This window comes from Amblyomma mixtum, chromosome 2 (assembly GCF_055824585.1).
Source record: "Amblyomma mixtum isolate Tamu chromosome 2, ASM5582458v1, whole genome shotgun sequence".
Lineage (NCBI taxonomy): Eukaryota > Metazoa > Arthropoda > Arachnida > Ixodida > Ixodidae > Amblyomma > Amblyomma mixtum.
This window is the reverse complement of record NC_143013.1, coordinates 129046210-129070229: the sequence shown is the minus strand read 5'-3', so window position 1 is coordinate 129070229 and position 24020 is coordinate 129046210. Positions and strand designations below refer to the sequence as shown.

Sequence of the window (24020 nt, the reverse complement as noted above, 5' to 3'; positions counted from 1 at the left end):
CGCTGAAGTTCTGCCCTGACTTCCGCCTCAGTGATCGGTCGGTCGAGGAGGTCGTTGGGTGAGCCTTTGTAGTCAGGGTGGTCTGCGGAGGAATATGTGGGGAAGTATAGATCACGAAGCTCCTCGAGGAGTTCCTGCGGGGAGGCCTCGGATGTGCGTACGAGCTTTATGAGGTTGTGTTGCTGGTGTGTTTTGGACTGTTTTGATCTCAGTAGCCGGCTCCCTCTTGAGGAAACTCAAAGGAAGCCAAGTGAGTACTGCCCCAGACCACCAACACAAAGTCGCTGTGGTGCCGTACCAGCGTGGTCTCTCTCACAGGCTCAAAAGAATTGGACACAAGGCAGGTGTCCGAGTGGTGTTCTCGGCGCCCGACAAGCTATCCAAGCTTTGTCGCAGAGTAAATGCCCCGCCTGTGAGAGAGCCAGCCTGCCTTGTTAGGCACCGTGCACCCTTTGTTCCTTGCGAGGTTGGTGTAGTTTACAAGTAGCCTTGAGCTGCGGTAAGGCCTACGTGGGTCAAACCGGACGTTGCCTCAATGAGCGTCTTATGGAGCACTCAAATAATGTTTCTAACACCGCCAAGAAAAACGTGGGTGTTCACTGTTTAAAGTGTCCCTCCGGTTCCTGCGAGCCTTTCCTTCATGACTGCTCGGTCATCGCGAGAAACGCGCATCAATCCACACGCGAAATTATAGACGCCGCCCATATTCTAAAGCTAGGTGAAGATTGTCTTAGCACACACTCGATAGCGCTAACGAAACGTGAGTTAGATTATTTCAGCGAGGCATAGAGCAACTTTAATGATTAGGATTCCGAAATACGTCTTTTAGCCTTTTTTTACGTTTTGGACAAGGTTGTTTCCTGTCTTCTGCTTTTAACGTCCCTTTTGGTTCTTTTATCGGTTTTAAAAAATTTTTAATGGTCTTTTTGGCCTTTTAGTACATTTTTTCACTTGTTGTCATCTCCTACTGTTTTTTGTCTCTTGTACTGCCTGCTTGCGTCATCCTTTTAGCGTCATCTTTTTAAGCGTCATCCGTTTAATCGCCCCTCCACTTGTCTTTTTATCTTGTCTAGTTTTCATTTTTTTGTTGCCTCCAAGGGTCACCCTTGCCCTCATGTTGTTTTCAATTGTAGTTTGTTATCCTTCAGTCGCGTGCAAACACAGCAGATGTTACTTATGTCTTGCCGCCCACTTTTCGAACGTATATATATGTTGCTCCACAATAAAATAATCAGTTGAAGTCAGCGCTCTATCGTCTTGCCTTTCTTTGTCTGTGTCTTAGGAGTCCGCTGTGTTTTTCCTCAAGATGAACTACCAACTAACCCGCTATTCCACCCTTGCAAGCTTCCTTTCTATAATGTTGCCCGACTAAAAAAGACACTGAGGAGAAACAGAACTTGGCTTGTATCGATAGATTACGAGCACCTCAACAGAACAACACCACTCTTTGTGAAAACAAAGCTCTTGTAAGGTAGAAAACAGCAAGACCTGAAGTACAAGTATAGCCGCCACAGACCAGTCTCCCAAGTACAAGCGTGGTGATGAAATAACACAGACCGCAGGTATCTGAGGCTGACGAAGGTGCATGAAGGTTACGTGTTGGATCGATACTGAAGAACATAAGTCTTGTTTGGAAACCACCAGTGCACGTTTATCACACGAGGAACACGGAAAACAACCTGAATGTTAGAAGTCGAAGAAAACCTGCAATTAGCGGCGCAACAGGCGGCCAGCAGAGTTTCGGCGTCTCACGGCTATGCGTTCTGCATGGTTTACTTAGCACCTCGATTTACAAGGGAGAAGCAGCAGAGGGCTTCCAAGTGCCCCTCGGACGAAGTTCGTGGACCAGCATGCCACAAGGAAAAACAAGAATTCACAAGGAAGAAAAAAAAGCTGTCTAGAGCCAGTTTTCAACGGGTCTCCGTTTAGCAAATGCACCGCTCGGAGTCTTCGCCTCGTCAGCGTACCAAGACGCTAAGATGCATGACCAGCAATATGAGGAATATTAGTGAAATTAAATATGCCCTCATGTGACAGTCGCTACACATCAGTTGTGACGCTGGCTCATCGGCGCTAGGGACTTTCTTGCAAGACCCGCAGCCTCAGTCCTCAAAAGCATCGCATACTTGATGGCGTTGCCTTCGCTGAATGCACTCCGCAGTTCTTTGAGAGAACTTTTTTGTTGGAATCGGGATCCGTCGCAACGTTCGTGAAAACGGAAACGAAGCGACGACGGCTCACAAAGGCCTTCATCGTCCGGCCGGTAGTAGTTTTCATTTCGGTTGCTCGCTGGCGACAGCAATCACAGAGTCCGTATTTGTTTCCGCCTCGTTACGCCACTCTATGTCGTCATCAGAGAAGCGAGTCTGAATCGTATCGGCGGGAAAAAGCTTTCAACTTCGAATCCAAACCTCTTAGCAATAACTGCACCTTTGGTTAAGGGACAGCCACAAGATGCCAAACTATCAGATTTTACTAACAAAAAAAATTGATAGCGTTGTCCTTAGTGTCCCTCCAAGAGCGTTAAAACCGAAACAAGATGGGAGAAAATTTTGATTATAAATTATTGATCGGCCTTAGGCGAATATCACGGGGTGGTTCATGCGTGGTTCCGATTATGAGTTAACTTTCCAAAATGACTTAGGCCATGAGGGGCGCTGGAGTAGAAGACTGAATAATTTCGATCGCCTGGGTTTCTCCAACGTGCAGTGACATCGCAGAGTGCACGTGTCTCTCGCATTTCGCCTCCATCAGATCGAGATCACAGCGTCCGGGATCGAAAGCGCATATTTCGGGTCAGCAACCAAGCACCATAACCGCTTTGCCATTGCGAAGGCGGTAGTAATGAATAGTAATGTCTTACACATGTCTTACACGAAAGAAAACATACCACAAAAATTAGGTGCCTTTACCCCTTTAACTTTAAGAGCGCGCTTAGGGCAGTTACTCGATTAACCAGATTTCCACTGCACCTCTCCTGAATGTGTCATGTTCAGGCAATCGCAACAGTCGAGTGGCAGTTTCATCACTGCCGTCAACACGCTGACTACATTAGGTATCGTACTGTCGCCCAACCCTGGTCATCATAAATATATCATGACATCATTGCTCTTACAATAAAACACATGCCACAGCAGCCTTTGTTTTGTCGGGCTGTGGTACACAACAGAGAGCAGTCACTCCGCAGGTGTTTGCGTTTTTTTTTGCAAACCTAGTGCTATTCTTGATTTTGCTATTGTTACTTTCCGGCCATGTGGAGCTTAATCCTGGCCCCCTCAGTGAAGCAGATCTTGAATTGCTGAAAATTTGCAGGCCGGCCAGAGCGCAATCACGAATAAGCTGGATGCCATCGAAGCAAAATTTGCTAAACATGAAGCTATGCTCGCAGAGCTAAATTCCAAAATGGGAACTCAAGGTCAGATTGCAATTCTTGATGATGCACTAAAAGAACAAGGAATTGCAGTTGAACAGCTCTTAAAGAAGTCCATACCTGCAAACAAGAAGTGTCCGTCTTGAAAACAGAAGTCGAAGGATGGATCTTGTTTGTGGTGTAGAAGATGACGAGGCAGAAAGGTGGGATCAGTCAGAGCAATTGATTAAAGCAATCTGTCACACCATTTTGCAAGATAACTGAAAACAGTGCAAAGAGCGCATTGTGTCGGTCAATTCAACAATAAGTTCAATCGAGCGATTGTCGTTAATTTTCTCTCCGAGAAGGGAAAAATGACTGCTCTTAAAAACACCAAAAAAATTAAAGGGTCTGAATACAGTGTAGACCAGGACTACGCAGCGGAGACAAAATGTCCGGAAACAATTATGGAAACATGCTAAAGCGCAAAAAACGGACAGCACCAGTCAGGTTAATCGAAGCTGTGACAAGCTGATTGTTGACGGTAAGGCATTCACTTGGGACAAAGAAAAAGAGAAAGTGGCTCTTGTCCTAAAAAAGGGTCACCATGCTACTAAAAAGGCTGTTCCCTCGCACAATACGGCTGTTGTCGTAAGCTGCAGAAGCATTGTGAACAAAGTAAACAAATTCGGGGGCCTCATAGAATCACTGAAGGCTGGTATGGTGTTTGGAGCAAAATCGTGCCTGATCCCCGTCTATCAATGACAGTGAGCTGTTTCCTAATCCCTCTATCACTCATCGGAATGATAGGGCACGAACGGGTGGTGGTGTCTTTTTTAGTTCATTCTTTTTTACGTTAAACTTTGTTGGATATTGGATACGATAACATGGAATCAATCCGGTACAAAGTGACTTTTGCGGATAATACAACATTTATTGCTGGATCATGTCGCCCTCCAAATTCTGATGCAACTACGTTGCAACGTCTGTACGAGATTGTCTCTAAAACACCGGATCAGATAATTCTTGCCGGAGATTTAAAACTACTGCACTTGAACTGGTCTAATGGAACCTTTACAACTCACTGGCTGCTGCAAAAATTTTGAGAGGAAAAACTTCATTGACACATTCGGCTTCACTCAATACGTGAGTACACCTACACGCAATAACAGCATTTTGGGCCTGTTGCTTTGTAACTCGCCTAATTTGCCAGATTCTGTCACTTGCATCCTAGGAATAAATGACCACTCGCTGTCGTAGCTAGCATTAAACTTGAGATCAAGCGAATGAAGATATGCAAATCAGGGAATATTTTTTTTTATAAGCGTGATTATTCCGCCACTTCTCGCGTACTTGATCATTTGTCTGCTTTCGAGTGCCTTTTACGTTAATACTTTTGTGCAACAGTGGCCATTTTTTAAAAGAAAAATGATAGAACTGACGGAAAAGTATGGGTCGTGCATTCATTCAGTTAGGCTGAAAAAGTTGCATGAAGCCATGGGTGACACCAAATACCTTGAGACTAATAAAGAAGAGAAGATGAGCATAACTGACATTCAAAAGAACACAGTAATTATCAGTTCAGAAGGTTAACACAAGTAACTAATGAGTACAAAACTAAAGTACACAGTGCGAAGGAACGGTACTTCAGTCGGCTCAGTGACAATATCAGAACTAATCTCAAGCTTTTCTGGGAATATGTGGAAGGATTTGGATCTGAATCGTCTGGAATAAATGAAATCGTTCACAATAATGAAGTCCTGTCTGATGATAAGCTAAGGCAACCTTTATTTTCTTTGTGTATTTTTCCAGAAAATAAGTTTTAGGATTCACGTGTGAGTGCTGCGCCATTAATGCCCCCTGTCGAGCTTAGTGCGAGTGGAAATGAATCATTGCCAAAAGGAATAGATGAAACGAAGCCACTCGGTCCCGATGGTATTTCTACCCGCGTTTTGAAAGCGCGGTGCATGACTACTCGGATCTTACCGTTATCTTATATGCACCAAATCTCTCTATTGTCTTGCTACCGGGCAATTGGAAATTGGCACATTTAGTCCCAGTTCACGAGGGGGTGGTTCAAAAAAAAGACGTAAGCAAGTATAGGCTCATATCCTTACCATCAATGTCTTGCAAAATACTAGAACACATTTTATAGAAGGAAATAATCAAACATTGCTTAGAGCTCGGGTTAATAATTTAAGAGCAACAAGGGTCTGGTAAGTGGCTATTCTGTAATACACAACTGATTCAAATTTCCGGAGCCCTTCACTACGGCGTCCATCATAGCCTGAGTTGCTTCGGGACGTTAAACCCCTAATAAACCAAACCAAACCAAACCAAAGTACTGATTGAATTTTATCACGACTGAATATCTGAAGTAAACGGAATCGATTTACAAACTGACCTTAGTAAAACTGTCCCATGGCGTGAGAGGTGGAAAATGCGACTGACTACAAAAAGCGTACCCATCTGTCCTTCACGAAAAAAAAAAATTGACGCTTGCTATTGTTTCAAGACAGAATATTAACAAGTCAACTCTTTATAAATATTTGGGAGTGACCTTTCTATCTGATTGTTCCTGGCGTGCCCATATCAGTAATGTTGTTTCGAAGGCTGCCAGAGCACTATATTTCATTCAGCGAAATCTCAATGCCTCACCCTTTTTCCTGGAGAACACTGCGTACATTTCACACGTTCGACCGATCCTGGAGTGTGCGTGTTGTGCTTGCAATCGTCACCAGAAAACATTGATTGATCAAGTAAAAAGAGCACAGAACAGAGCAGCAAGGTTCGCTATGGGACGGTACAAGCGAGGGGAGAGCAGCAGTGAAATGAAAAGGAAGTTGGAATGGGAAGCGCTGTCCTCGTACCGAAGCAAATTGTGTTTGAAGTTAATATTTCGAATTTATAACATGACCGAAATTTACAAAAATACATATTTTCATCAACCACACTGCCTATCCAAAAGCAACTAAAAGCAAAAAAATACGAGAATACCGCACTAGAACGAACCGTTACGCTAATTCATTTTTCGCAAGAACTTTTGCAGAGTGCAATCGATTGTCCTATAAAGAAGTGTGCTGTACTAATGAAGATTTGTTTTTGTCCAACTTGTAACCCCTGCTTGCTCATACGCCCTTTGGCCAAGCGGGGTACCTCTGAATAAAGAAAGAAAACAAACTTCCACTTACATTATTATCAGCATTATTTCATCACCTTTAACATATCGATAACACTCGTGTGGAAGCCCAGCTGTAGGTAAGACCCTTTGAGCATTAATTACTTTAAAATCGACTGCTCGTTATGATAAAAAGGTCATGATAGACAAGTGATTTGAACATATAGTTAAAGAAAGCGATATTAGCGAGAAAAAAAACCGGAGTTTCAACTAAATATTCCTTCAGAAATAAACATCGAAGAAAGTCGACTGAATTGTCGGCAATTAAATATAGAAAAACTGCAACCCCTCGGACCCACACTCGCGACGAAGCGAGCGTCAGGCAGCGTTCCGCTGAAACTATGCAAGAAAAACGAACTTTCCTCGCAACCTAGATCGGAAGTCGGAGAGCCGCAATGCTTTCTGCCTCGCGAGCGGCTTCTGGGCAGTGGCTGATATTTTCCTCAACCACAGAACCGGAGAACCGGAGCCATCAGCGATAGCACCCCTCAGGCCCCCGCGCGAAGCCATTCCGCATCGCGTCGCACAGAATCATTACCTCGTTTAGTCAGCGCTGGATAGCGATGCATCCATTGTAGTATACCGGCTCGAACGCATTGTGTGCAGTGTACAGTAAACACTGCCGTCGAAAAAAACCACCTTCAAATTCTTTCTCAACATTAAGGAACGGATGTCAGTTCTATATTCAATTACCCTTACCATAATGTCAATGTGATAGAGCCGATTCATTGCACTGAAGACAACCATACTAAATTGCGGATTCAAAAGCGTTCACAAACGTGAGTAGCGGGTGCTTAAATTTGATATTAAAATGACGCGTAACTGGCGCCAGTCCCAGCTCTTCTACTGAGAGAAATACTTCGTTTCAATCGCGACATTTTCACTCGACTAACCCTGCTTCCAGGCAGGGACTGTACCAACATCTGTATAGCTTGAAAGCCCACCCAGCACCACACAACGCCTGCGGCAATGAAGGAACTCGACCTCTCTTCCCGCCACTTTACAATTGCTCAGCGTCGCCTCTTTGGCCCAGCCTTTGTCATGGGCCTCGTCTTCCGCGATCTGGACGCCTCGCGGGATGAGCGCGACAGCCAGAAATGATTCCGGACGAGTTTCGGACCACGGCAGAAAAGTTTTAGTGTTGCTCGTACGAAGATGTTCGCGTTCTTTTCGACGAGCCAAGAGACCGATCCTACAGTGATGGTCGAAGAAGGGCAATTCTTTTGGGATACAATGCGCTCTGATTACCAACCCCTAGATCTGAACGACAGATGATTTGAAGTGATCGTTACAAGGTTGGCTCCGCATCGCACAGGTGAATACGACGTGTTTGTCCTGCTGTCTTGAAACATAAATTCTTTGATGGAGCATGTCTCGCGCAGGCAACGCAATCTGTACTGCAGTCACGATGCTCGCTTTGAATTGAGATCGCAAAATGTGTCGCCGCATCTTCAGTCACAAGCATGCTACCTCCAAGTCAGAATCGACTGCGAAACAGCACCAAAGCTCTTCCTGCCAAAACTGCACACGAAAGTTCCTCGACCGGCATCATCGGTGCAATAGGCACGTCGTGTTGCGAACAGATTCGAATTCCGAGAGTACCTCCGTCCTTTCCCGAGCCTTGCAAAGCTGCGGCCGTAGTGTGCTACACGGGATGGTGGCGCTTTTCTGTCTCGTTGTGTCGCATTGTTTGTTATGCGAAGCATACTAAGATAGCCCAACCCAGCTCCTCGAGCCCGGCGGTGTCGTTACCATTGACCTTTCGTGACCTCCATGTCATACCACGTGATGCGTGACGTCACAGCAGATGAAAAACGGGGGCCCAACTCGCGCTGTCGCGCGAGGCGTCATGACCAAGGATGACCACGTGGTGCGTGACGTCACAGCAGATGAGAAACGGGGGCCCAGCTCGCGCCGTCGCGCGAGGCGTCGCGACCAAGGAGGACCACGTGATGCGTGACGTAACGACATAGGAGAAACGGGGCCCCAGCTCGCGCCGTCGCGCGAGGCGTCGCGACCAATGTGTTTCCTGCTTCTGCCGCTAGGTGCGTTGTAGTGAAGACGTGATGCTGGAGCGGCGGTATACAAGGGGGTGCGCCTGCCTCTGCTAGGCGTACACGGGATAGAGATGCCTCCTGGAGACAGGGCTGCTCGTTGGAATGAGAAGCAAAAGTTGCGGCGTGCTACAGAGACTGATGAAGAGCGTGAAGAACGTCTAGCCAAGCGGCGTGCTCGATATGCAACTCGGCGACAATATGCTTCGCATCTGACTAGGCTTAACCTAAGCTAAGCCTCAGGAATTTTTTTCTGCTTGTAGATGCTATTATCTGTTTATTCCGCCAGCTGGTCTCGATCGAGCCTGGGAGGCGGTGCTGTCCTTGTCCGCTCACCTTCGGTGTTCAAGTATAGGCATTTTTTTCTTGATGGCAGAACATAATGCGAGACTGAAGGGGCTACACAAGTGACCCGTCAACACAATCGAACAAACACCACACTACACGGAGGGGAGTTATGACCGGAGTCAATTGAGACTTGTAGGCGGTCAACTGGTTGTAGTAAGAGCTGGTATTTCAAGGAAAGGGATGAAAAGACACTCTTCAGCTGTATAACTTAGGGCGCATGCTTAATTTTGACAGATGTTTAATGAGGAATGATGAGTAGTTCCTTGCCGCGAAAGTAGTTTGATTCTTGTAGGTAATACACATTGTTCAATGTGGACATCGCGGTAATATAACAAGGCGCGGTGATTTCTTTTTATTCATAGAAGAATCGCTTGCACCTTCTATGTGCTAGCTCAGTATTTTGTAGCGATAGCTACACTATGCCAGTTGCTTCGCGGGGTCATCGTGGCTGCGCGCTGAGCCGTGGCACCACCGCCCCGCCGCCTGTGCGCATGCGCGGAGTGACGTCATAGCCTACAGATGTTGTGCGCGCCGCGCACCTCGCCTCTGCGCCGACGGCGGAGTAGACGCCTCCCGCCTCGTCAGTTGTGCGCATCCGCGAAGTGACGTCCGATCACGCAGCTAGTGCGCGTCGAGCGCCTCCATTACGCTAGCATTTCGAGCCTTCAGCGTGGTGGTGCCGTGGCCACCCTGGCTGGTCACATTCCGCGGAGCAGCTACCGGTAGTGCGGCGCACCGGCGAAGACGAGTGGGGGTGGAGTGGAGAGGGGGGAGTGAGTGAATCCACGTCCAGAGAAGAAGAAGATTAAGAAGGAACGCCCTTCGAAACGGAGCGGCGAATGATTGGCTTTGCAATTCGACGGAGCGGGTTCCACTCGACCAGCTGTATCTATCACGTCACTCCAGGTTTAACCACAGCTAAACCACAGCTAATTTTTTTCCCAAGCTATGAGGGACGCCGTAGTGCAGGGCTCTGGATAGTTCAGACCACCGGTGTTTCTTTAACGTGCACAGATATGGCACAGTACATAAACTTCTAACATTTCGTCTCCATCGAAATGCACCGTCATGGTCGGTATCGAACCCGCACCTCGAGCACGATGACCACTGAGGCATCGAAGCTGGTTACCCCTGTGTGTCGTCGCTTAACAGCACAGTATTTTCTAATGCGGTCATCACAGTGTGGCTAAGCAGTTGATCGCAGGCATTGAAGTAGTCACGAAGTACACACAATACAAGGCATCTTATTTCAGCCTTGTCGCTATTCGCTCGCCGAGAAACAAGAATATGCCTGAGACAGGAGGTGGACATCACTGCTGTGCGCTTTAGGCACATGTAACGCCTAAAAAAGGAGCCCTAAAACAAATTTTATACAAGAATAATCGGGCAGATATCGTGCACTGCACGGAAATATGCTATGTGCAGGGAGGGGCAGACTGGTGCTGCATCGCAACAAGACATCACAACTGAAGGCTGAACGAGACTGATGTTCGTGATGTCGAGCTTATGTTTTGTGTGCGTTTCCTCGTGCGGTCTTGGGAGCCCCGCGTGTCCACTCGCGGGGCTGTTCCTGTCTCCCCCGTGCCGTCGCAGCAGTGGTGAAACACTGCCTGACGAAGCAGCGAGGCATTACAGCAGATGGCGTATTGTCGCGGATATTCCTGACGTTGGTCCGCTTCTATTTTTTCCCTTGACACTTTAATGGTGTTAATGGATGTGGTATTGGGCTACTAATCGCAAGGACGTCTGAGAAATCCGGCCGCGACGACCGCATTCAGGTAGAGGCGAAAGGCAAAAAGGCCAGTACAGGCTCTGCTACGTTAGTGCACCATGAGGCAGTTTTAATGTAACGCGAGTGTTAAGGCCCCGTTGCCCAGAACATCAGGTGTCGGCGTTGCCGGCGCTGAGAGCGAAAAATCACGAGCCTGGCTCTGGCAGGTGGTGCCCACAGAGCAACCTAGGCGGCAGGTGGGCCACAAGGTCACGTGATCTTGCACCAAGTCATCACAACCTGCCCATTGGATAGTGAGTCAGCTGCCCTCCATGGCATTTAAATTAATGAAGGGTCGCTCGAGAAGAGCAAACCTGGGCGGCACAGGGCCCACTGCGGGGAGCGCCCGCCATCGCAGGCCAGTGGCGCTTCGCTTAACCGCTGCACCACTGCGCGAAGAGGGGTATGAGGACATCCAGGCATCTATGAATGTAAAGAAACGGATCGACCTGATGTATATATGTGATTAACCCCTTACGCTATCGCACCATAGCCTTAGGGTGGAACTTGTGTCCTTCATTTTTTTTGTTCCGTTCAGATGCCGCAGTCGAAGCGGCTGCAGATATTGCGAATTGCGTGGTTTACAAAGCCCCCACACGACGGGTCGGCTATGATCGATGGTCGCTACGAAGGAGGGCGCCGGTTCAATTAAAACCGCCTTCACTTACTTGCAACTGACATCGTACAATCCACTGGCGCTTTTGTATTGCGCCTCGATCCGTCGAAATACTGTACCGCGGGCGAGATCACCAGCCGAACGTGAAAACCACGGCGCCGTTACGATGGGTTTCCATAAATACTGCGCGAAAGTTATGGGATAAAGAACTTTACACGACAATAATAGAGGGCGTTTCACCTAAGAACTAAAGCAAATTTTAAAAATGCGCTTTTTGAGTTAGAAGAGCAGTTTTTTTCACGTAGCATTGCGAACAGTCAGGCGCATCAGAATGCAGCTAAGGCGTGCTAACGAGTAGGCTTGGTAACTAATATCGGATGTTAACCTTTTAGCGATTAATGCTAATCTCCTTATTTATTGAGAAACGTGTAGGCCACCGTAGGTAACATTCATATCAGTTTTTAAAATTTCGAACAGGCAGTTACTCTCGGCGCCATGGTCCACCAAATTTCGGCTATTTTACCGAGAGGCTTGTACTGGAGGGGTTGCTTTTCGCGCGGATGTATTTTGGCCGGATGTAGCGTAAATTTCTTGGGCGCCGATGGCAACGGCGCTTTCGAAATTTTGTAACACTGGTCCGGATATTACTGTCGCAAAGCCGAAAGTTGTGCAAGTTGGATAACGTTCACGAAGTAAGAATAGCGCGAAAAACCACCGTTGCGAGTCGGCGCTTGTCTGCGTCGTTTCCTTTCCGTTCCTCGCGTTCCTTTTGCGCTATTGTTACATCATGGATATTACTTATGGATGGCTACATGCCTCTCAATGAATAAGGACACAGTATTAGTGGTTCCCAACTCAGTAGTTGGTAACTATCCTTCTGGCTAGCACATCGTAGCTCTAGTCTGATGCGCTACACCGCACACAATGTTGTGCCGAAAACAGCGCTGTTCTAACTGAAAAACCATTTTTAAAAATTGCAGAACTTCTGCATTGAAACACCCGGCACAAGAAAGTTCGCGCATGTGTGTTTAACACAAAAATTCGATGTCTCACCACGGATAACACCTTAAAAAACAATACAATCGTAAAGTTTCATTACTCTAGTGTGCTGCAAGTGTCCGCAGTCGCTGTTTGCGGACGACGTACGTGTCTGCTATCTCCTCGATTCGGCGGCAACATTTTTCAATGATTGCTTAGCTCCCGTCAGCCGTTGTGTGACGTGGGCCGGCTGCTTCGCTTGATAGTAAAATGTGTGCTTGGCTCTAGAGGAGGGCATTACGAACGTTGACACACGCAGGATATCGCTGGACCCCGAAAGCAGCTGACAGCTTCTATAAATCCGGACCGTCAAGCCTCGCCACTAGTTGTGGCGATGCGCGGTGGCTAGATTCAGCAGATGATGGGTTTGTATTTAAACCCTATACCGCTTCGGAGCGCTGCAAATAAAGTAGCAGCGCTTGATGCCACGATGGCCTTCGCGGCTAGTTCCAAACTATGACATGTTTAGCGATTTACGGGTGAGCTAATGTTATTCGCAACAGCTGCGCTCGATAACCGGGAACAGCCGTGTAAACCGGCTGGCACGCATAGAGTCATTGTTCGCAAACGCTTGACGTAAATGTGGTCTGTAGCGTAAATGAGGACGTAAACGACCCACTTTCGGCAGTTGCGCAACTTCGTACCACTGGTGCGAAATGAAGTTCCGGAACTGGCGAAAGTGGAGGGGCTGTCATAAAGAAGGAAACGGACAATTCGGCCGCGTTTATTAAGTTCGCGCGGCGCCCGTGATTTACTAATGAGCTGTAATTGATAGAGTTGCCATGACAGCAGTGTATATTTGACTAATAGCCCAAAGACAAAGCTTTAGCTGCAACCATTTCAATGCGAGGAGAGCACAAACTACGTTGCATCCGCTGCCTGTTTTTAGCTTTATGGGATATCCTATGCAGATACGGAATGATTTGAGCGTTCTGTTCCTATTCTTTATCTGCTGTTTTTTTTCCTTTTCCTTCTTTATTTTCTGCAAAAAACTGCCGCAAACAGCTGAAATACTGTCAGCAAGGAAAGCAGACATGCGTATCCTCTTGGCCTGATTTGACACTATCGCTTAATATATGTGGGCGATTTTGTTTTTTTTTTCCAAGGCGGCTTAGATGTAATTCCCAGCAACCCCAGGTTTCTTTGTATTTTAGAGTATGAGCTCTAATAAGTTAGAAGGTTATTTTGTTACCGACCGTTGTACATACAATAGATGTCGTTGTCAACGAAAGAAATGCTCACTTCTAAAACTATATGTTGTTTACCCATGAAAATTCGTATGTGAGCTTTAAGCCTCCTTCAGCGACCTTAAAAGGCGTGATAATGTTGGGAACAGCGTCGTCAAAGATGAAATATGCCCGTTGTCCACAATCACCAAGCAATTTGTGTTCAATATAGATGCAACGTTAACGCCTTTTTCTGCACCATGCAAGCAGTCAAAAATTTACCCGATGATAACAAGAAGTCTCCGCCGCGCAATACTGATCACGTCATGCAGATCACAAAAATCTGTTAAAGTTGTTTTCAGTATTCTCATTGCTTCTAAAAAAATGTACATTGGCCGACCAGGCCGATGTTTGAATGAAAGAGCTGTTCAAAACTTCAATCGGGGATAGGGTGGTATCACTGGCTTGGTAGAAATGCAGATATCAACAAATGTACATACAATTAGACGCAGTTTCTAGGCTACGCTAATGACATGCTTCAGCACGAAATCACTGAAGCTTTTTTATCAAGAAGGCTCATAACAACTACGGCAGCACGCATTCATTATAGTTGCATGAAAATGAAATGGCTTTTTTTGGAGACATGCAATCAGATTCTACGTCACGAGAAGGTAGTTAAGCGTCAAATATTTTCAAATAAAATCAGTTCACAGTGGCAACATGAACATACAAGGAATACCTCTTCGAAAACATAGCGCAAAAAGGACACGGATGACACAGAAGTGGACAGGACAGGCGCTAACTTCAAACTTTATTTTCGAAATGCCACCACGTCTAATATATAGGAGCCGATCACCACAATCAAGCGATGAGCATGCGCAAAGAACAGCACAGTCAAGATTACAGCGTTTGGAAAATAAGCAAAAATTACGATAAAATAAGAAAAGGAAAACACGGTGCCGGGGGAACACCGGAAGAAAATAGACATCGCGTACTGAAACTTGCTGCAAAAAGCGCTTTTCAAGCTTGACAAGGTTAAGAGCCAACAAATAACGCGGCAAAAAGGGGATATAAAAATAGATCGACTAAAAGATGAAGGGAGTGTACAAAGCTCCACACTAAGACAAACACGTGTTGAAGAAAGATAGAATGACAATGGGGAATTACATTTATAGGTATGGCAATGGAACTAAAAGATAGCAGAATATTACGCCGAAAACAGATAAAGGCTGTGATATTATATATAATAAAATGAATAAATTTGAAAAACTAGGACACTATAAGGTATATGTATATAAAAATACAGAAAAGGATAAAACGAGAAGTATAAAACACGAGTGTAGAGGGCTCCACGCTAAAACAACAAGGAGGGGGGGGGGATGGGATATGCAAATATGAGAAATGGAGTATGGAAATAATAAATGAAGTAAAAGCCAATAAAACGCCCAGGAATTAAAAGCAAGAAAACGCGATTTCTACCTTGCGTCCACAGCTATCTTTTAAGAAGGAAATTTCTATATCCAAAAAAGAAGCATTTGTATCGGTTCTTCTGTTGCGCCTGTGTTATGTGACCTATTTTTATCCGCGATTGACAAACGCATTCAAGCCAATCTTTCTGACCTTCCTGTTTTAAAAGTGTTCAGGTACGTTGATGATTTCCTTATTATTTTTAGCAAAGGTCATGGAAGAGAATGCGACGTTGTCAAGGAAGTGTTGAGCATTTTTTCGCAGTACGGCGCCAATTTCACTTGGGAGTCACCTACGGATGGCCGTATTCAGATCTTAGATATTGAATTAGACTTCACTAATCTTAATATCTGCTGGATGTACCATCCACGAACCAAAAAACGTCTGTTGCGCTTTGACAGCGCGCATTCTAAAGTTGTTAAGCGGGGTATCGTGTCTTCCTGTCTCCATGGAGCAGCTACAAAATCCTGCACGCACCGCATGGCCGCCAGCATCCATGAGCAATCCAGGCGGCTGCAAGAGGCTGGATTCCCCGTAGACCTTATACTGGCAGTGTGTGAAAGCCTTTTGCAAAAGCTGAAAGCCTCCAAGGTTTCCTGTAGTGAGCAGGGGAGTGAAGAGATCAAAACAAGACTCCTGTCCAGGTAATACCATATTATCATAGGTTTACACAATTTCAAGAAGCTGGCAGCGTGTTATAATGTACAAGTAGTTTTCTCTGCCCCTTGTAATCTTTCTAAGGTCTGCACCAAGAAAACGGTAAAACGAGATGACTGCACGAAGAAACATCAAACGAAGTTTACGGAATGTAAGGCGAACGTTGTGTACAGAATTCCTATCAGTTGCGGGCGTCATTACATTGGGCAGGCAGGAAGATGCTTTAATGAGAGGGCGCGAGAACATAGATTGTGCGTACGCAACAAATCAGGAAGCAACCTAGCTGACCATTGCAAAGCATGTGAAACAGAGCAAGAGAACGGATGCTATCCAAAAATAGATAGAACAGAATTCTTAACATCAGCTAATGTAAAAACAGAGCGTGAAGTCATGGAGGCGCATTTTATAAGAAAAGCTGGGAAAACGTGCGTCAGCGCACCTTCTATTCAATTACTTTACAGTGAAGTTGAATTCCTTGACGGCTATCTGTATTCTCGCATGCAACTCAAAAACCTGTAAGCCTTTCTTTGATAAATGTCGGGTAATAGGAAAAAGCAGAGAAAGGGTAACGCGCGAAATCATTTAAGCCGAAAAGATAAATAGGTCAGGATGCGCGTGTGTAAGCACTCCTTCCATTCTCCTCTCAGATAAAGAGCTCGGGTTTCTAAGGAAGTGATACTGTTCGCACATGTGATTATGTTTTCTGGCGTATAAATGTGATGTTTCAGGAGAATAAAATTTGTTGGAAGTTAGCGCTCGTGCTGTTCGTTTCTCGTCTCTTCTTGTCCTCGTCTTTTGCTGCGCTACAGTATATTGAAACTATGTACCAACAAGCCCAAAAAGCCACGCTATCTGTAGGTGTCAACTATGTCTTAAGACTGCTTACCGTAAGCACCCTTTCTTGTTGTGAACCGGAATGGTCCCGCTTTTCCTTTGCGTTTTCTTGATTTAATTCCTTGGCGTTTTATTGGCTTTTACTTCATTTGTTATTTCCATATTCTACTTCTCATATTTGCATAACCCATCCCCCCCCCCGCCCTCCCTCGTTGTTTTAGCGTGGAGCCCTCTACACTCGTGTTTTATACTTCTCATTAAGGCGGAAACTTGGGCTAGTTGGAAAGCGTTTGAAATCATATTTTCTAGCGCTTAGTAAACACACGGGACAAGAACACAAATACACAGGACAGACGCTAGTCTTCAACTGCCGTTTATTCGAAAAACAATCAATATATTACATCTCAAAAATAGCTGAACTCACACATGCGCAGTTGCAACGCCACGCCTCAGGAACATGATTTATTTTTTTGACAGATTAACAGACGAGGTGCGACGCCTTTTGAACCTTCACTATCAATGCACATAGCTTCAAAAATTTCACGTTCCGCTTGAGTTTTCATTGTACCTAGAAAGATTGTTTCTGGAAATATTGGTGTGCAAGGTACAGGGTCAGGGTCGCCAGGGTACCGTTCGATAAAACAGCATTTGCAGTGCGCAGCAAGATTCCCCCCCGCCGATATGGATTCCGTTGCCAAGCGGTGCTCTCTCAGTCGTTGATTTATGCATCTTCCTGATTGCCCAATATACCAGGACAGCAGCTTGGGCATGTTGGTTATTCATTCTTGATGGAACAGCGCAAAACATCGGGACAAGAGACAAGCGCTGTTTTTTTTTTTTTTTCGGGACAAGAGACAAGCAGCGCTTGTCTCTTGTCCCGATGTTTTGCGCTGTTCCATCAAGAATGCCCAATATACGCCTTGCCACAAGTGAGCGGGATTTTGTAGACAACACCGACTTTGCATGGAACGAACTTCTTTTGGTGGTTCTTAGGGGATACTGGCTTTCTTACCTCGCCGTTCACGAGCGGGCACAAGCGCAAAAGTTTCCTCGGGTCAGTCAATACAAGATCGATGCCACACTTCTTCGCCACATTTTTTAGAAGGTGCGACATATTGTGCACATACGGCATAGCCACAAGTTGAGTGAGTCGTTGGGGATCTTCACGGTTTTGTTGCCTCCCAGATCTCACTTCTTTTAGCAGCTTTTCTGCAACAGATGTCATAGTTTCATCCGGAAACCCGGCGTTCTCTAGGCGAAGCTTTTGCAGTGTCACACTTTCAGTGATGCAATGCTCGCACGACTTATGGAGAGCAGCGCGGAAGGCATTCATGGCAATACCCCTTTTCACAAGTTTAGAGTGCGCCGATTGATAACTGAGAATTTCTTTTTTTGTTCTCGGCTGATACATCCAGCAAACGCGTGCTTTTTCAAACCTAATGCATATATCAAGGAACTGTAGCCTATCCCAAACGACGATAGGCTACAGTTCCTTGATACATGCATTAGGTTTCGTGATATATGCATTAGCCGAAGTCTACAATGTATTACAATGGTGTACTTGCCTGGCCCGCTGCTCCTGGCATCAGCGCCGTCCTTGTTGTCTCGTCCAGTCCTTGTCTCCTTGCGCTGCTATTTATTTGTTCCTGACAGCTTCAGTGGTAAAATCTGCATACCATTCCGCGTTGTCACGGCGTACATGTTGAAAAAGAAGCATATGCGAAACACAGATCTGGCTATAGAAATGCTACAAGCAGAAGCCACGCAGCACCAACATGTTGAGCATGCATCCACAGAACGAATAATTTTCTGTGTTTATATTTATTTATTTACTTACTTATTTATTTTACCCTCAGGGCAAAGCATTACAGAGGGGAGTGGGTAATACTTAACACTGAAAATACAAACAACAGCAGAGAAGAATAAATTGTCAAAACATAGATAAGTTAGGATAAGTGATAAACACAATATATCATTCAACAGAAGCGGTAACAGCAGTCCGAAACAATACAGGGTCAGGAATTGTGGCGACTGAAGAAGGAAGGTGGTTCCAGTCATATGACGTGTGAGGAATAAAAGAATCCTTGAATGTTTTAGTTTTGCATGTATAAATGCCTACCTTATGTATGTGATCTGTGCGGCGTGAATTATATGAAGGGGGAAGAAGAAACTCGCAGCGAATGGACTCATGATGAAATACTAGAGAGTTTTAGTATAGCGTTAGCGTGATAGCGGACCTAAGGGAAATTACGTTAGCGTGCCGCAAGCAACTTATCCCCACAGAGAGTTTTAGTATAGCGTTTTTAAAACGTTAAACGCCATCTGCTTGACGTGCATGCAAACGGTCCTTCTAAAATGGTCGACACTGCCGCTAACTTGCCAAAGTATAATAATTCCGAGTTTTTAAACGAATTATTAGTGCAGCGTTCATTTTCGTCTGCAAAATGACTCAGAAATTGAAATAAAATGAAATAAAAACGTAAAACAGTGGCGCCATCTAGTAAAGGCAATGTTAACTACAAGCCGTTGGAGCAAGAATATTTGCCATCACATGACGTCTAATGTTCAAAAAACTTTTGTAAATTGAATTAAATTGAATTGAGCAGGAAAAAAAATGAAGATTGTTAGGAATTACAGCCGAGGAAATTACGACGAAATTAATCGTGCATTATCTTCTTTTTGTGACGAATTTTTGAGAAATTTTGAACATCGCAGCCTACAATTAAACTGGGACTTGTACAAAACCAAAACAGCCGAGCTCATCAACAAGCACATCCCCATACGAGTAATTAAGTGCACCAAATCACCATGGTATAATAAAGCTCTCGGAAGACTAGCCAATAAAAAGAAGCGTTTATACCGCCTAGCTAAAACCTCAAAACTATCAGAGCGATGGCAAGCCTATCGCATCGCGAATGCTAGTTACAGTCGCGCTTTACGGGAATCCAAACGCTATTTCTTTCAACACACCCTCCCCAATCTGCTACGTTCTAATCCTCGACAGTTCTGGCGAACAGTAAAAGGCCCTGAAAGCGATAGGATGATTATTAACTCCAGTGATGGTCTACCGTTAACAGATGAACAATGTGCCTCTACATTCAACGATTTTTTTGCAGCATCGTTCTCTAGTCATGCAGACGTTCCTAAACCTCTGTTCGACATACCTCCGCTATCGCCAATGCCTCCCATCACAGTTAATCCAGCTGGTGTCGAAAAGATTATTGATTGCCTGAAGCTCTCTTCTGCTTCTGGTCCTGATGGTATCACGTCAAAATTCCTTAAAAACACCAAATTTTATTCATCTATCATCTTAACAAAACTTTTCGACCAATCTTTATCCACCGGCTTGGTTCCTGATGATTGGGCGGTAGGGAAGGTGGTTCCCACACATAAAAATGGTGACAAGCATGATGTTAAAAACTATCGCCCCATATCTTTGACATGTGTTCCATGCAAAATTCTTGAGCATATCATATCATCCCAAATCGCTACCCATCTTGATTCTCAATCTTTTTTTCATAGTTCCCAACATGGCTTCAGAAAATATCATTCATGTGAAACGCAGCTGGCATCTTTCACTCACTTTCTTCACAGCGTCCTCGACCACGGCGGTGTTGTCAACTGCATATTTTTAGACTTTTCTAAGGCTTTTGACAAGGTATCACACACTCTACTCCTCTTTAAATTACACCAACTTAACCTGGATCCCAACGTTTTTGCATGGTTGAGAAGTTTTCTTACTAATCGCTCCCAATACGTAACGATTAACGAAATCGACTCCAATAATGTCCCCGTTGTTTCCGGCGTGCCACAAGGCTCCGTTCTTGCTCCCTTGCTCTTTCTAATTTACATAAATGACTTACCCACCAAAATTCAATCTCGCGCTGGCCTTTTCGCAGATGACTGTGTAATTTATCGCGAAATAACCAATCCTAATGACGAAAAGATTTTGCAATCAGACCTTAACGCAGTAACTGCATGGTGTCAAGATTGGTTAATGACTCTTAACTCTAACAAGTGTAACTTAATGCATGTATCTCGAATTAACTCTAATGTTTCTTCTTATATTCTTCAGGATTCCCCGCTTGAACAGGTAACATCTTACAAATACTTGGGCGTCTTATTTTCATCCAAATTATCATGGGAACAGCACATCAACTATATAACTAGCAACGCTAACAGATCTCTAGGCTATCTGAAACGTAATTTTGCGAACATTTCTTCATCTCTTAAATTACAATTTTATAAAACACTTATCCGTCCAAAGCTTGAGTATGCTGCTTCTGTATGGGATCCAGGCCTTGATCATCTGGTAACAACCATCGAAGCTCTTCAGAATCGGTCTGCTCGCTACATTCTCAGTAATTATCATCGTACTGCCAGCACAACTAACATGAAAAACACATTACACCTACCTCCACTCTCCTTGAGACGTCAGATACAGCGACTTTGTTTGCTCCATAAAATATACTACCACGACACACTTCACAATATTTTACTCCACCGGCCCTCTTATGTGTCACATCGCGTGGACCATCGTCATAAAATTGGATCTTTCGCATGCCACACGAATACCTTTCATAATTCATTTCTCCCGCGCTCAATAACAGAGTGGAACCACCTTCCCGAAGATCTTGTGTCTATTACTGATGTTACATTGTTCAAAAATGCCTTAAAAGCTCATTTTGGTGTTCCTGATTAATCGTTACGCACTGTTTATTTATTTTTTACCCCCGTATTACTACTTGTATTGTGTTCTACAGTTATATTTTGGTGTTCCTTACTTGTAGTACTTGTATTGAATTCTTGGATGTTTATTGTTACCTTCTGGTGTTCCTTACTATTTTTGCACTGTTTTTGACACCCCTATATATATGTGTATATATATGTATATATATATATATATATATATATATATATATATATATATATATATATATGTGCCTGTGCTTTTATCTTAATTATGTTGAGTATTCCACTCCCCTCTGTAACGCCCGACCCGGGCCCTGAGGGTATTCGAAATAAATAAATAAATAAATAAATAAACTCTCTTTACATAATATAAGTCCATGAAAAACCGCGAAAAACCTCCAAATCTATTTTGTCTCGTTCCAGACGTTTTTGCTAGGTTTCTGCTGCGTTTCGGGCCGTTGCAGACGGTAGCAGTGCAGCTTGAGGTTCCATTAGGCTTGCGCGCTCCAGAATCGAGAGCGTATCTCAAAAACTGGGCTGAATTGCAGCTTAAACTTTATCGTAGAAGCAAGGTAAGTCATAGCGAAAAGCAAAAACACCAGTGGTTGCCGGTAAACATGCCGACCGGAATCGCAAGAGCTGCTGAATCGGCTGAAGCGGGCGGCTCTCGCTTGAAAGGACGCCGCCATGTTTTCACGCTAAGGGCTCAAAATCCGCAACTGCCGTAACGCTAACTTCTGAAAATTGCGTTCGTACGCTAACGCTATTTCACCGTTAGCGTTCTGCGCATGCGCACTCGGGACCCGCTATTCCGCTATGCACGCAATTACGCAAAGCCCGCAATACTAAAACTCTCTACTTTGTGAAAAAAACACAAGCGTGCAATTTTGCGTCGTGATGCAAGTGAAGTTAGGCCCCATGTAGTTTTCATAGCCGTTACGGTTGACGTACGCCGGAAGTCAGAATAAAGCGCGCTGATTTGTGTTGTACCATTTCCAGTTGGTCGATCAAACTCTTAACAGCAGGGTCCCAGACTGATGACGCATATTCTAGTTGTGAACGTACGAGTGTGGTATACAGCATAAGTTTGATGTTAGTTGGCGCTTCGTGAAAGTTACGTCTCAGATATCCCAGCATGCGATTAGCTTTGTTAGTGATGTGCTCAATGTGCGCATGCCAGCTAAGGTTAGACGTAATATGAATTCCGAGGTACTTATATTTTTTAACTGAATCAAGTAGCACACCATTAAGAGTATATACGGGAGGATCACTATTAACACAAGAAATGCACTTAAGTTTGCACTTTTCAGCATTCAAAGTCATATTCCAAGTTTTGCACCTTGTTGAGATAGTGTTAAGGTCAGATTGAATCATGTGCTTGTCGTTATCCTTTGTTATTTCCCGAAAGAGGACGAAGTCATCGGCAAAAAGATGTAGAGAAGAAGAAAGATTGCTGGGTAAGTCGTTGATGAATATAAGAAAAAGCAGGAGACCCAAGACGGTGCCTTGGGGAACCCCGGAAAGAACAGGGTGAACGGCGGAATTAACATTATTGACAGCAACAAATTGCATTCGATGAGGAAGGAAAACTTCGAGTCATTTTAAAATGTTAGTGTCTAAACCTACCATGCGCAGTTTTAGTAACAAAAGATGATAGGAAACCTTATCAAATGCCTTCGCGAAATCTAGAAAGATGCAGTCGGCGATCGAGTGACGGTTTAAAATTGCGTGAAGTTTGTGTGTGAATAAGAGTAGCTGTGTTTCGCATGAATAGGACTTCCTAAAACCGTGCTGAGATGGATGAAAAAACGAGTTTGATTCATAGAAAGTGACAATATGTGAAAAGAGTATGTGCTCTAAGATTTTACATGGGATGCCGGTAATAGATATGGGCCGGTAGTTAAGAGGCGAGTGTTTATTACCAGATTTATACACAGGGACCACCTTACCAATCTTCCAATCAGCCGGTAGTTCACCTTTCTCCAATGATTGCTGGAATATTATAGTTAAGGCGAGTGATGAATACATTTTCGTACTTTTCAGGAACTTTGTAGTAATGCAATCAACACCAGCACTGGAGGATATCTTAAGGTTGTCAATTATTTTAACTATACTATCAGGATGAATGACCACAGGGTACATTGGGAGGAAGTTGTTATGATCCAGTGGGGGGAAATCCGTAGTTACACCACTTGAAAAAAGCTCAAAAACACATCATTCAATACATTTGCACAGTTAGTATCTGATATAGGTTCGTCACTTGAATTCGTTAGTATTATTCTAGATGTTCCAGAAGGGTTAATGACGCTCCGAAATTTTCTTGGGTTATTGAGCAACAAACTCGGCAGAGTGCTATTCAAGTAGTTTGCTTTAGCGTTCTTTACCGCAGAATTGTAATTGTAAGCTGCAGAGCGATAACGGGACCAATGATGTTCAGTGCGTGATTTTTTAGCTGATCGGAAAAAGCGTTTCTTAAGGTTAGACAAGCGCTTAAGATGTGTGTTATACCATGGCGCATGCAGGTGATAAGATATTACGCGAGTAGGTATAAAGCGGCTGGTGAGATCTAAAACTTTGTTCTTGAATAAAAGCCACTTTGCGTTCACTGATCGCGAGTCGAATTCGTCAAAAAAGGTGGCCAGGAAAGAACCTAGTTCATTATTAATTTTGTTGAAGTCAGCGCTGTGATACATGCGTATTATTTTAGTGTGACTCGGAGTTTCTTGTATAGGAATGTTCACAGAAAAATTGAGCAACGAATGGTCGCTTAACTGGGGCATTTAGGTTATTTCTGAACACAGTTCTGGGCGTGTTGTTAGTACAAGGTCTAATGTACTTGCTGTAACTTCA

General features: G+C 44.5%; 1 protein-coding gene across 1 annotated transcript in view; it reads left to right on the top strand.

The window, feature by feature from the left end:
• Positions 1–24020, top strand: part of LOC149360869 (tRNA-queuosine alpha-mannosyltransferase-like) — a 495599-nt gene that overhangs the window by 279283 nt on the left and 192296 nt on the right. The gene's annotated exons all lie outside the window — the stretch shown is intronic.